Genomic DNA, 10,000 nt, shown 5'->3' on the forward strand with positions numbered 1-10,000 from the left:
CTTAAAGACACACAGAGCCTGCAATGACATTTCCATTTTCTCAAGGCCGTGCCGAGTTCAACGAGATGCCCCGCTTCACCGTAGCTCGCTCTGAGTGCAGCGACCGTGAAAAAACGTAGGCCCAAAATGAAGCCTGGCCCTAAATGTCATTTGCTTTTGGGTGACAGTGAAAGAACCGTTAGGGTGAGAAGCACAATTCGACCTCAGGTACGATCCTAAGGTCCTCCCGATCTGTGCAAGCCTAACCTTGACCGTGTGGTATTAACCCTTAACAGTTAAACAGGGATTTTTGATCTCACAGATTACAATGACATCTCTCCCCATAGGAATACATTGCCTGCTCCTCTAAAGTCAACCTGAAGCCTATGTAGGTTATGAATGCCTTATGAACCTGTCTTCAATGACAGTCCATCAGGCCACTATGAGGTCTACCTGTGTCGATTCTAAGCTTCCTGTAGCAACCGGAAGTGGTTAAAATCACCCTAAACGTGTATATCCATACCCATCCTGCAGTTTGATAGAAATAGTGCATTCAACCCTGTGTAAATCAGTCAGTTCTTAACGTAAGGACTTAAAACTCAGGATTCTGTAAAAGCATACCCCAATGAGGATATGTGTTTACCTATAGCTTCCTGTGCCAACCGGAAGTGCCATAATTGATATGATATGATAATAAAAGTTGACAAAAGTATATTCATACAGTTCTTACACATGTGTAATTGACCCAAAAAAAATCGAAAGAATTTCAAAAAACGGTTTAAGGGGGTGATATGTTTTTTGATTTTTTTTTCACTTTTTAAAAATGGTACTTTTGGATGTTGACTTGTGTTACATTTGCAATATGAAAAACCACGGAGGAGCGCGCTCGCCACCTGTTGGATATTTAAAGTGTTACACCTGGTATTTCCAATCAACTTTGAACGAATCAATGCCGAATTGAGTGGTATTGGACACCGTGTATATGGTTTGTCCAGTGCCAATGACTTCCCATTCATTTTTTGTCCATTTCAGGGGGGGTGTTCCCTTACTTAATATAATACATCAATAAAACCAATTTAACCTCAAATAAATAATGAAACATGTTCAATTTGGTTTAAATAATGCAAAAACAAAGTGTTGGAGAAGAACGTAAAAGTGCAATATGTGCCATGTAAGAAAGCTAACGTTTCAGTTCTTTGCTCAGAACATGAGAAGATATGAAAGCTGGTGGTTCCTTTTAACATGAGTCTTCAATATTCCCAGGTAAGAAGTTTTAGGTTGTAGCTATTATAGGAATTATAGGACTATTTCCCTCTATACCATTTGTATTTCATTAACCTTATGACTATTGGATGTTCTTATAGGCACTTTAGTATTGCCAGTGTAACAGTATAGCTTCCATCTCGCTCCTCGCTCCTCCCTGGGCTCGAACCAGCAACACAACGACAATTAGCGTGCGCTATCTAGCTAGCCATTTCACTTCGGTTTAAGCCTATCAACTCATCTCGGGAGTTGATAGGCTTAAAGTCATAAACAGCGCAATGCTTGACGCACAAGGAAGAGCTGCTGGCAAAACGCACCAAAGTGCTGTTTGAATGAGTGTTTACGGGCCTGCCTCTGCCTACCACCGCTCAGTCAGATACTTAGATGCTTGTACGCTTGTATGCTCAGTCAGATTATATGCAACGTAGGACACGCTAGATAATATCTAGTAATTTCATCAACCATGTGTCGTTAACTAGTGATTATGATTGATTGTTTTTTATAAGATAAGTTTAATGCTAGCTAGCAACTTACCTTGGCTTACTGCATTCGCCTAACAGGCAGTCTCCTTGTGGAGTGCAACGAGAGAGAGGCAGGTCGTTATTGCGTTGGACAAGTCAACTGTAAGGTTGCAAGATTGGATCCCCCGAGCTGACAAGGTGAAAATCTGTCATTCTGCCGCTGAACGAGGCAGTTAACCCACTGTTCCTAGACCAGTTAACCCCACTGTTCCTAGACCAGTTAACCCACTGTTCCTAGACCAGTTAACCCACTGTTCCTAGACCAGTTAACCCCACTGTTCCTAGACCAGTTAACCCACTGTTCCTAGACCAGTTAACCCACTGTTCCTAGACCAGTTAACCCACTGTTCCTAGACCAGTTAACCCACTGTTCCTAGACCGGTTAACCCACTGTTCCTAGACCGGTTAACCCACTGTTCCTAGACCAGTTAACCCACTGTTCCTAGACCAGTTAACCCACTGTTCCTAGACCAGTTAACCCACTGTTCCTGAGCCGTCATTGAAAATAAGAATGTGTTCTTAACTGACTTGCAGTTAAATAAAGGTATAAAAAAAAGAAATCGGCAAATCGGCGCCGAAAAATACAGATTTCCAATCGTTATGAAAACTTGAAATCGGCCCTTCCGATTAATCGGTCGACCTCTAATATGCATACACCTTTTTGGGTGAAGAAGCTGTTAGTTTTATATTCACAGACTTGATGTGCTGGAGTACAGGCAGCTACTTGAGAATAAAACAAACTTACTAGTGATATTCCACCATACTTTTATAGGTCAGTCACAATGTCTAGGTCCATCAGACTTAAAACCAATATGTTGAGACAAATGATGAAACGTGATAACAGTCCTCCACCACACACAAATGCAACAAACGAAATATTGTGTTCAAATACTTCAGAAAAATGACTTCCTTCTTGTCACTAATGTTGAAATTGTGGGGTTACATACAGTACCTGTCAAAAGTTTGGACACACCTACTCATTCAAGGGTTTTTCTTCATTTTTACTATTTTCTACATTGTAGAATAATATGGATGACATCAAAACTATGAAAGAACACATGTAGTGACCGACAACAAAAAAGTTGTAAATAAATATTTTATATTTGAGATTCTTCAAAGTAGCCACCCTTTGCCTTGACGACAGCTTTGCACAGTCTTGGCATTCTCTCAACCAGCTTCATGAGGTAGTCACCTGGAATGCATTTCAATTGACAGGTGTGCCTTGTTAAAAGTTCATTTGTGGAATTTGTATCCTTCTTAATGCGTTTGAATGCGTTTGAACCAATCAGTTGTGTTGTGACAAGGTAGAGGTGGTGTACAGACCTTACAGTGAAATGCTTCCTCACAAGCCCTTAACCAACACTGCAGTTCAGAAAATAGTGAAGCAAATATTTACTGAATAAACTCAAGTTTAGAAAAGTATCACAATAATGAGGCAACATACAGGGGGTACAGGTACCGAGTCGATGCGCGGGGGTACAGGTACCGAGTCGATGCGCGGGGGTACAGGTACCGAGTCGATGCGCGGGGGTACAGGTACCGAGTCGATGCGCGGGGGTACAGGTACCGAGTCGATGCGCGGGGTACAGGTACCGAGTCGATGCGCGGGGTACAGGTACCGAGTCGATGCGCGGGGTACAGGTACCGAGTCGCGCGGGGCGCGGGGGTACAGGTACCGAGTCGATGCGCGGGGGTACAGGTACCGAGTCGATGCGCGGGGGTACAGGTACCGAGTCGATGCGCGGGGGTACAGGTACCGAGTCGATGCGCGGGGGTACAGGTACCGAGTCGATGCGCGGGGTACAGGTACCAGTCAATGCGCGGGGTACAGGTACCGAGTCGATGCGCGGGGGTACAGGTACCGAGTCGATGCGCGGGGTACAGGTACCGAGTCGATGCGCGGGGTACAGGTACAGAGTCGATGCGCTTCGGGGTACAGGTACCGAGTCGATAGGGGGTACAGGTACCGAGTCGATGCTTTGGGGTACAGGCACCGAGTCGATGCGCGGGGTACAGGTACCGAGTCGATGCGCGGGGGTACAGGTACCGAGTCGATGCGCGGGGGTACAGGTTTCAGTTTGTCTGTTCGAGTTGAGAATTGTTTTGTACGTTAATAACAACCTAAAGCTTGATTCTGCACTTAGTTTGACCAGTTTAGTCTACATATAATATGTAATTTTGAAGTTTTGATGCGCAACCCCTTGAATTTTGGCTGCATTTCAGCCGGAATTTGTCGCGTTTGCTAACACAAAGATACACGACTTGAAACCAAACGCTGTTTTGCGTAAGTATGAGTCCTTCCACTACATTCTGAGCGAAGACCATCAAAGGTAAGGGAATATTTATGTTGTAATTTTGTGTTTCTGTTGACTCCAACATAGCGGAGAAATATTGCTTATGTCTGAGCGCTGTCTCAGATTATTGAAAAATGAACGATTTCTGTAACATTAAAAATAAATGTGACAAAGCGATTGCATTAAGAAGCAGTGTATCTTTCTAACTATATGTAGAACATGTATATTTAGTCAAAGGTTATGATGTGTATTGCTTGTTATCAGGCGTTATCTGGCGGAGTTATATATAATTTCTCCGGACATTGTTTAGCATTTTCTGAACATGACGTCAATGTAAACGGTGATTTATGGATATAAATGGCATATTATTGAAAAAAACATAAATGTCCTGTGTAACATGTCCTATTACTGTCATCTGATGAAGATTTTCAAAAAGGTTAGTGAATTATTTTTCTTTTAATCCTGCGTTTGTGATTGCATATTTTGTTCGACAAAATGGCTATATATTGGCTGTGTCTTTGGTGGTGGTTTGACATAAATATGTGCTATGTTTTCGCCGTAAAACATTTTAGAAATCTGACTCGCTGGGTAGATGAACAAGGTGTTTATCTTTCATTTGAGCTATTGGACTTGTTAATGTGTGGAGGTTAAATATTTCTAAGAATATTTTTGCATTCTGTGCGCCATCTTTTAGTTGAGCGTGGGGGGGGGTGCCCTAGGGGAACGTGGTAGCGTGAACAAGTTATTAATGGAAGCAATTTGAACATGTAGGTCAGGCTAAAGTGACTATTCATAGATAATAAACAGCGAGTGGCAGCAGTGTAAAAACAATTGTTAATTGTTCTTCAGTCTTATGGCGGTAGTAGAGCGAACAGTCTTTGACTTGGATGACTGGAGTCTTTGACAATATTTTGGGCCTTCCTCTGACAACGCCTGGGTTGAGGTCCTGGATGGCAGGAAGGTTGGCCCCAGTGATGTACTGGGCCGTACGCACCACCCTCTGTAGCGCCTTACGTTCGTATGCCGAGCAGTTACCATACCAGGCGGTGATGCAACCGGTCAGGATGCTCTCGATGGTGCAGCTGTAGAACTTTTTGAGGTTCTGGGGACCCATGCCAAATCTTTTCAGTTTCCTGATGGGGAAAAGGCGTGGTCGTGCCCTCTTCACAACCTTCTTGGTGTGTTTGGACCATGATGGTTTGTTGGTGATGTGTCCTCTTCACAACCTTCTTGGTGTGTTTGGACCATGATGGTTTGTTGGTGATGTGGACACCAAGGAACTTGAAGCTCTCGACCCGCTCCGCTACAACCCCGTCGATGTAAAAAAAAAAAAAGGTGGGCCCTTTTCTTCACAAGATTTGACTTCACGCTGACCTATCGCCCAGGTTCTAAGAACACCAAGGCCCATGCCCTATCACGTCTCTACAATTTGGGAGAGGGTCCTGTCCCAGAATGCACCTATAATCCCATCCTCCCGAGTCGTAGCTCCTGTAGTCTGGGACTGTAGATGTCCGCCAGGCTCTGGACAGGGAGCCCGCACCCGCTAACTGTCCTCCCGAGCACGTCTACGTTCCCACGGGGATAAGGGACCGGCTGCTGACCTGGGCACACAGCTGTCATCTCTGGACATCAGGTATTTCTCCCAATTTTTCAGTTTTTGATTTGTTAAAAAAGTTTGAAATATCCAATAAATGTCGTTCCACTTCATGATTGTGTCCCACTTGTTGTTGATTCTTCACAAAAAAATACAGTTTTATATCTTTATGTTTGAAGCCTGAAATGTGGCAAAAGGTCGCAAAGTTCAAGGGGGCCGAATACTTTCGCAAGGCACTGTACATAATCCATGCCACAATTGTCTCAAGACTTAAACATCTTTTAACCTGTCTCCTCCCATTCATCTACACTGATTGAAGTGGAATTTAGTTGCAGTAGTTTATGTTGCGGGGGCTAGGGTTAGTCTGTTATATCTGGAGTATTTCTCCTGTCTTATCAGGTGTCCTGTGTGAATATAAGTATGCTCTCTCTAATTCTCTCTTTCTCTCTTTCTTTGTTTCTCTCTCTCGGAGGACCTGAGCCCTGGGACCTTGCCTCAGGACTACCTGGCATGATGACTCCTTGCTGTCCCCAGTCCACCTGGCCGTGCTGACCTGTTGCACCCTCGACAACCACTGTGATTATTATTATTTGACCATGCTGGTCATTTATGAACATTTGAACATCTTGGTCATGTTCTGTTATAATCTCCACCCGGCACAGCCAGAAGAGGACTGGCCACCCCTCATAGCCTGGTTCCTCTCTAGGTTTCTTCCTAGGTTTTGGCCTTTCTAGGGAGTTTTTCCTAGCCACCTTGCTTCTACACCTGCATTGCTTCCTGTTTGGGGGTTTTAGGCTGGGTTTCTGTACAGCACTTTGAGATATTAGCTGATGTAAGAAGGGCTATATAAATTCATTTGATTCGATTTGATTTAACAAGTGACATCAATAAGGGATCATAGCTTTCACCTGGACTCACCTGGTCAGTCTGTGTCATGGAAAGAGCAGGTGTTCCTAATGTTTTGTACACCCGTATATTTAAGCAACGAGGCCGATGGGATATGGATGCCTGATGAAGACCTAAGGGTATGTCATGGAAAGGGATATGGATGCCTGATGAAGACCTAAGGGTATGTCATGGAAAGAGCAGGTGTTCCTAATGTTTTGTACACCCGTATATTTAAGCAACGAGGCCGATGGGATATGGATGCCTGATGAAGACCTAAGGGTGGAAAAGCAGGTGTTCGTTGTTATTTCAATAAATATCACCTGGGTATGTCATGGAAAGAGCAGGTGCAGTAATGTTTTTCCTTTCTGTTTTCCATATGTGGATGACAATGAATACCACGGGTCATGGGGGGCTGTTCTTATTTAGCAACAGGCCAATGGGATGTGGATGCCTGATGAAGACCTAAGGGTATGTCATGGAAAGAGAGTGCCTGTTTTGATGTATATTTAAGCCACGAGGCCCGTGGGGTGGATCTGATGAAGACCATGTACCACAAACCCTGGGAGGTACCTTATTGCTATTATAAACTGGTTCCCAACATAAATAGAACAGTTCCTAATGTTTTGTACATAAATAGAAACAGGTGGTTTTGTCATACCTGGTATTGTCTGATATACTATGGGTTTCAGCCAATCAGCATCCAGGACCCAAACTAGACGGTTTATAATAAGGCACGAGGAGGTGTGGTATATTGCCAATATACCCGGCTAAGGGCTGTTCTTAGGCACGGCACATCGCGGAGTGCCTGGACACAGCCCTTAATTATAAACTGGGTGGTTCGAGCCCTGAATATTGATTGGCTGACAGCCGTGGTATATCAGACCGTATAACACGGGTATGACAAAACATTTATATTTAATGCTCTAATTACGATGGTAACCAGTTTACAATAGCAATAAGGGAATAAGGGAATAAGGCAATAAGGCAATAAGGGAATAAGGGAATAAGGCAATAAGGGAATAAGGGAATAAGGCAATAAGGGAATAAGGGAATAAGGCAATAAGGGAATAAGGGAATAAGGCAATAAGGGAATAAGGGAATAAGGCAATAAGGGAATAAGGCAATAAGGGAATAAGGCAATAAGGGAATAAGGCAATAAGGGAATAAGGGATACCTAGTCAATTGTTCAACTGAATGCATTCAACTGAAATGTGTCTTCCACATTTAACCCAGCCCCTCTCTGAATCGGAGAGGTTTTTTATTTATTTATTTCACCTTTATTTATTTAACCAGGTAGGCAAGTTGAGAACAAGTTCTCATTTACAATTGCGACCTGGAGGTGGGGGGCTGCCTTAATCGACATCTATGTCATCGGCGCCCACCTCGGGGGTTTGTGATATATGGCCAATACACCACGGCTAAAGGCTGTGTCCAGGCACCCCGCGTTACCACGCCTCCTTGGGCCTTATTGCTTAAACACACAGCTCTGCTTGGTGAGTATTCAAGTTTTTATGGATCAAACGTGAGATTGATATTCTTTCTGGTGTTTTACAGAACAACTGGTGCTGTGAGTCCAGGTTATCAGGACCTGTTTAGACAAAGCAAAGGTAACAGGGGAGCAAAGGGTCGTAATATATGGGGGAGAAAGGACTGTCTGCAGTGGTGCCGTTATAATGAGTTACCTGATACATGGAACACATGGGGCGGCAGGGTAGCCTAGTGGTTAGAGCGTTGGACTAGTAACCGGAAGGTGGCAAGTTCAAACCCCCGAGCTGTCGTTCTGCCCCTGAACAGGCAGGGCAGAACTTTTACTTTCAGCTAGAAAACTCACTGTTCCTATGCCGTCATTGAAAATGAGAATTTGTTCTTAACTGACTTATCTAGTAAAATAAAGGTTAAAAAAAAGGCATAAATGTATAAAAAAAGTGTGTATTGATATTTTAACGAATGGAGATCCTGATAAAATACTAAACTTTTACTTTCAGCTAGAAAACTCATCGACAGTAAACTCTGTTTATTCCAGGTCAGTTATTATAAAGACGGACTGTGCTGCATGTTAACACCAGGGGGGGTCCTCTCTCTCCTCTCCAGTTTTAACTCCTGGATATTCCTTCTGATAGACAGGCCTGTCATGTTAACACCAGGGGGGGGTCCTCTCTCTCTACTCTCCAGTTTTAACTCCTGGATATTCCTTCTGATAGACAGGCCCGTCATGTTAACACCAGGGGGGGTCCTCTCTCTCCTCTCCAGTTTTAACTCCTGGATATTCCTTCTGACTCTCCAGTTTTAGACAGGATATTCCTGTCAGGCCTGTTAACACCAGGGGGGGTCCTCTCTCTACTCTCCAGTTTTAACTCCTGGATATTCCTTCTGATAGACAGGCCTGTCATGTTAACACCAGGGGGGGTCCTCTCTCTCTACTCTCCAGTTTTAACTCCTGGATATTCCTTCTGATAGACAGGCCTGTCATGTTAACACCATTCCTTCTGATAGACAGGCCTGTCATGTTAACACCAGGGGGGTCCTCTCTCTACTCTCCAGTTTTAACTCCTGGATATTCCTTCTGATAGACAGGCCTGTCATGTTAACACCAGGGGGTCCTCTCTCTACTCTCCAGTTTTAACTCCTGGATATTCCTTCTGATAGACAGGCCTGTCATGTTAACACCAGGGGGGTCCTCTCAGTTTTAACTCCACTCTCCAGTTTTAACTCCTGGATATTCCTTCCGGCCTGTCATATTTATGTCTGTAACATGGACAACCAAATTCCTTGAAGCCTGAAAGTTTTCCCGAAAGCATCTCTCAACTCTTGACAGTTATGAGAAGCATGTGAATAATGTAAATCATGATGGTAGGTGCAATGAAAGGACTCTTTTGTGGACTGTAACAGTAACTTACAGTAGTCCTTGATGATCGTTCTGTGTAAATTAAAGTTTGACTGTATGTATTTAAAAATGACCATGACTATTTACAAAGTTTTCTCTCTATGGGACTTTTCATGATTGATGTAAGGGTATTACATATGAAAGTTAACATAATGTCGAGCCGAACTCCAGACTTACGATGACTTGGTCGAGATCTCGCGAGAAGGTGTGAACTTTCTGTTTGGACGAGAACTCGACCCGTCTTTTGATCAGCTCAGAACGGAAGAAGGTGGGACGCGACGGAAAAGTAGATTAAAGAAGGATTTCTCGAGGGGGTGGGCATGTTGAAGAGAAAGAATGTTTTGTTGACATTTGACCAGGACAGACGGCATTACAGTTTTTAAACGGTACGTTAACAACACTTGAAGGTGATTTTTCCTGTCTTTCTGAACAGTCCATGCAGTTGTTAGCTAGCTAGCTAAACATCCATCTGGCCATCCATCCATTCTGTTCTGTCTGCCTCTTGTAGTGACACTGTTAACATTTTATAGATATGTAACACAATCAATACCCTATTTGTATCTTAATTGGGGTTAGT

This window comes from Oncorhynchus nerka, linkage group LG14 (genome assembly GCF_034236695.1).
Source record: "Oncorhynchus nerka isolate Pitt River linkage group LG14, Oner_Uvic_2.0, whole genome shotgun sequence".
NCBI lineage: Eukaryota > Metazoa > Chordata > Actinopteri > Salmoniformes > Salmonidae > Oncorhynchus > Oncorhynchus nerka.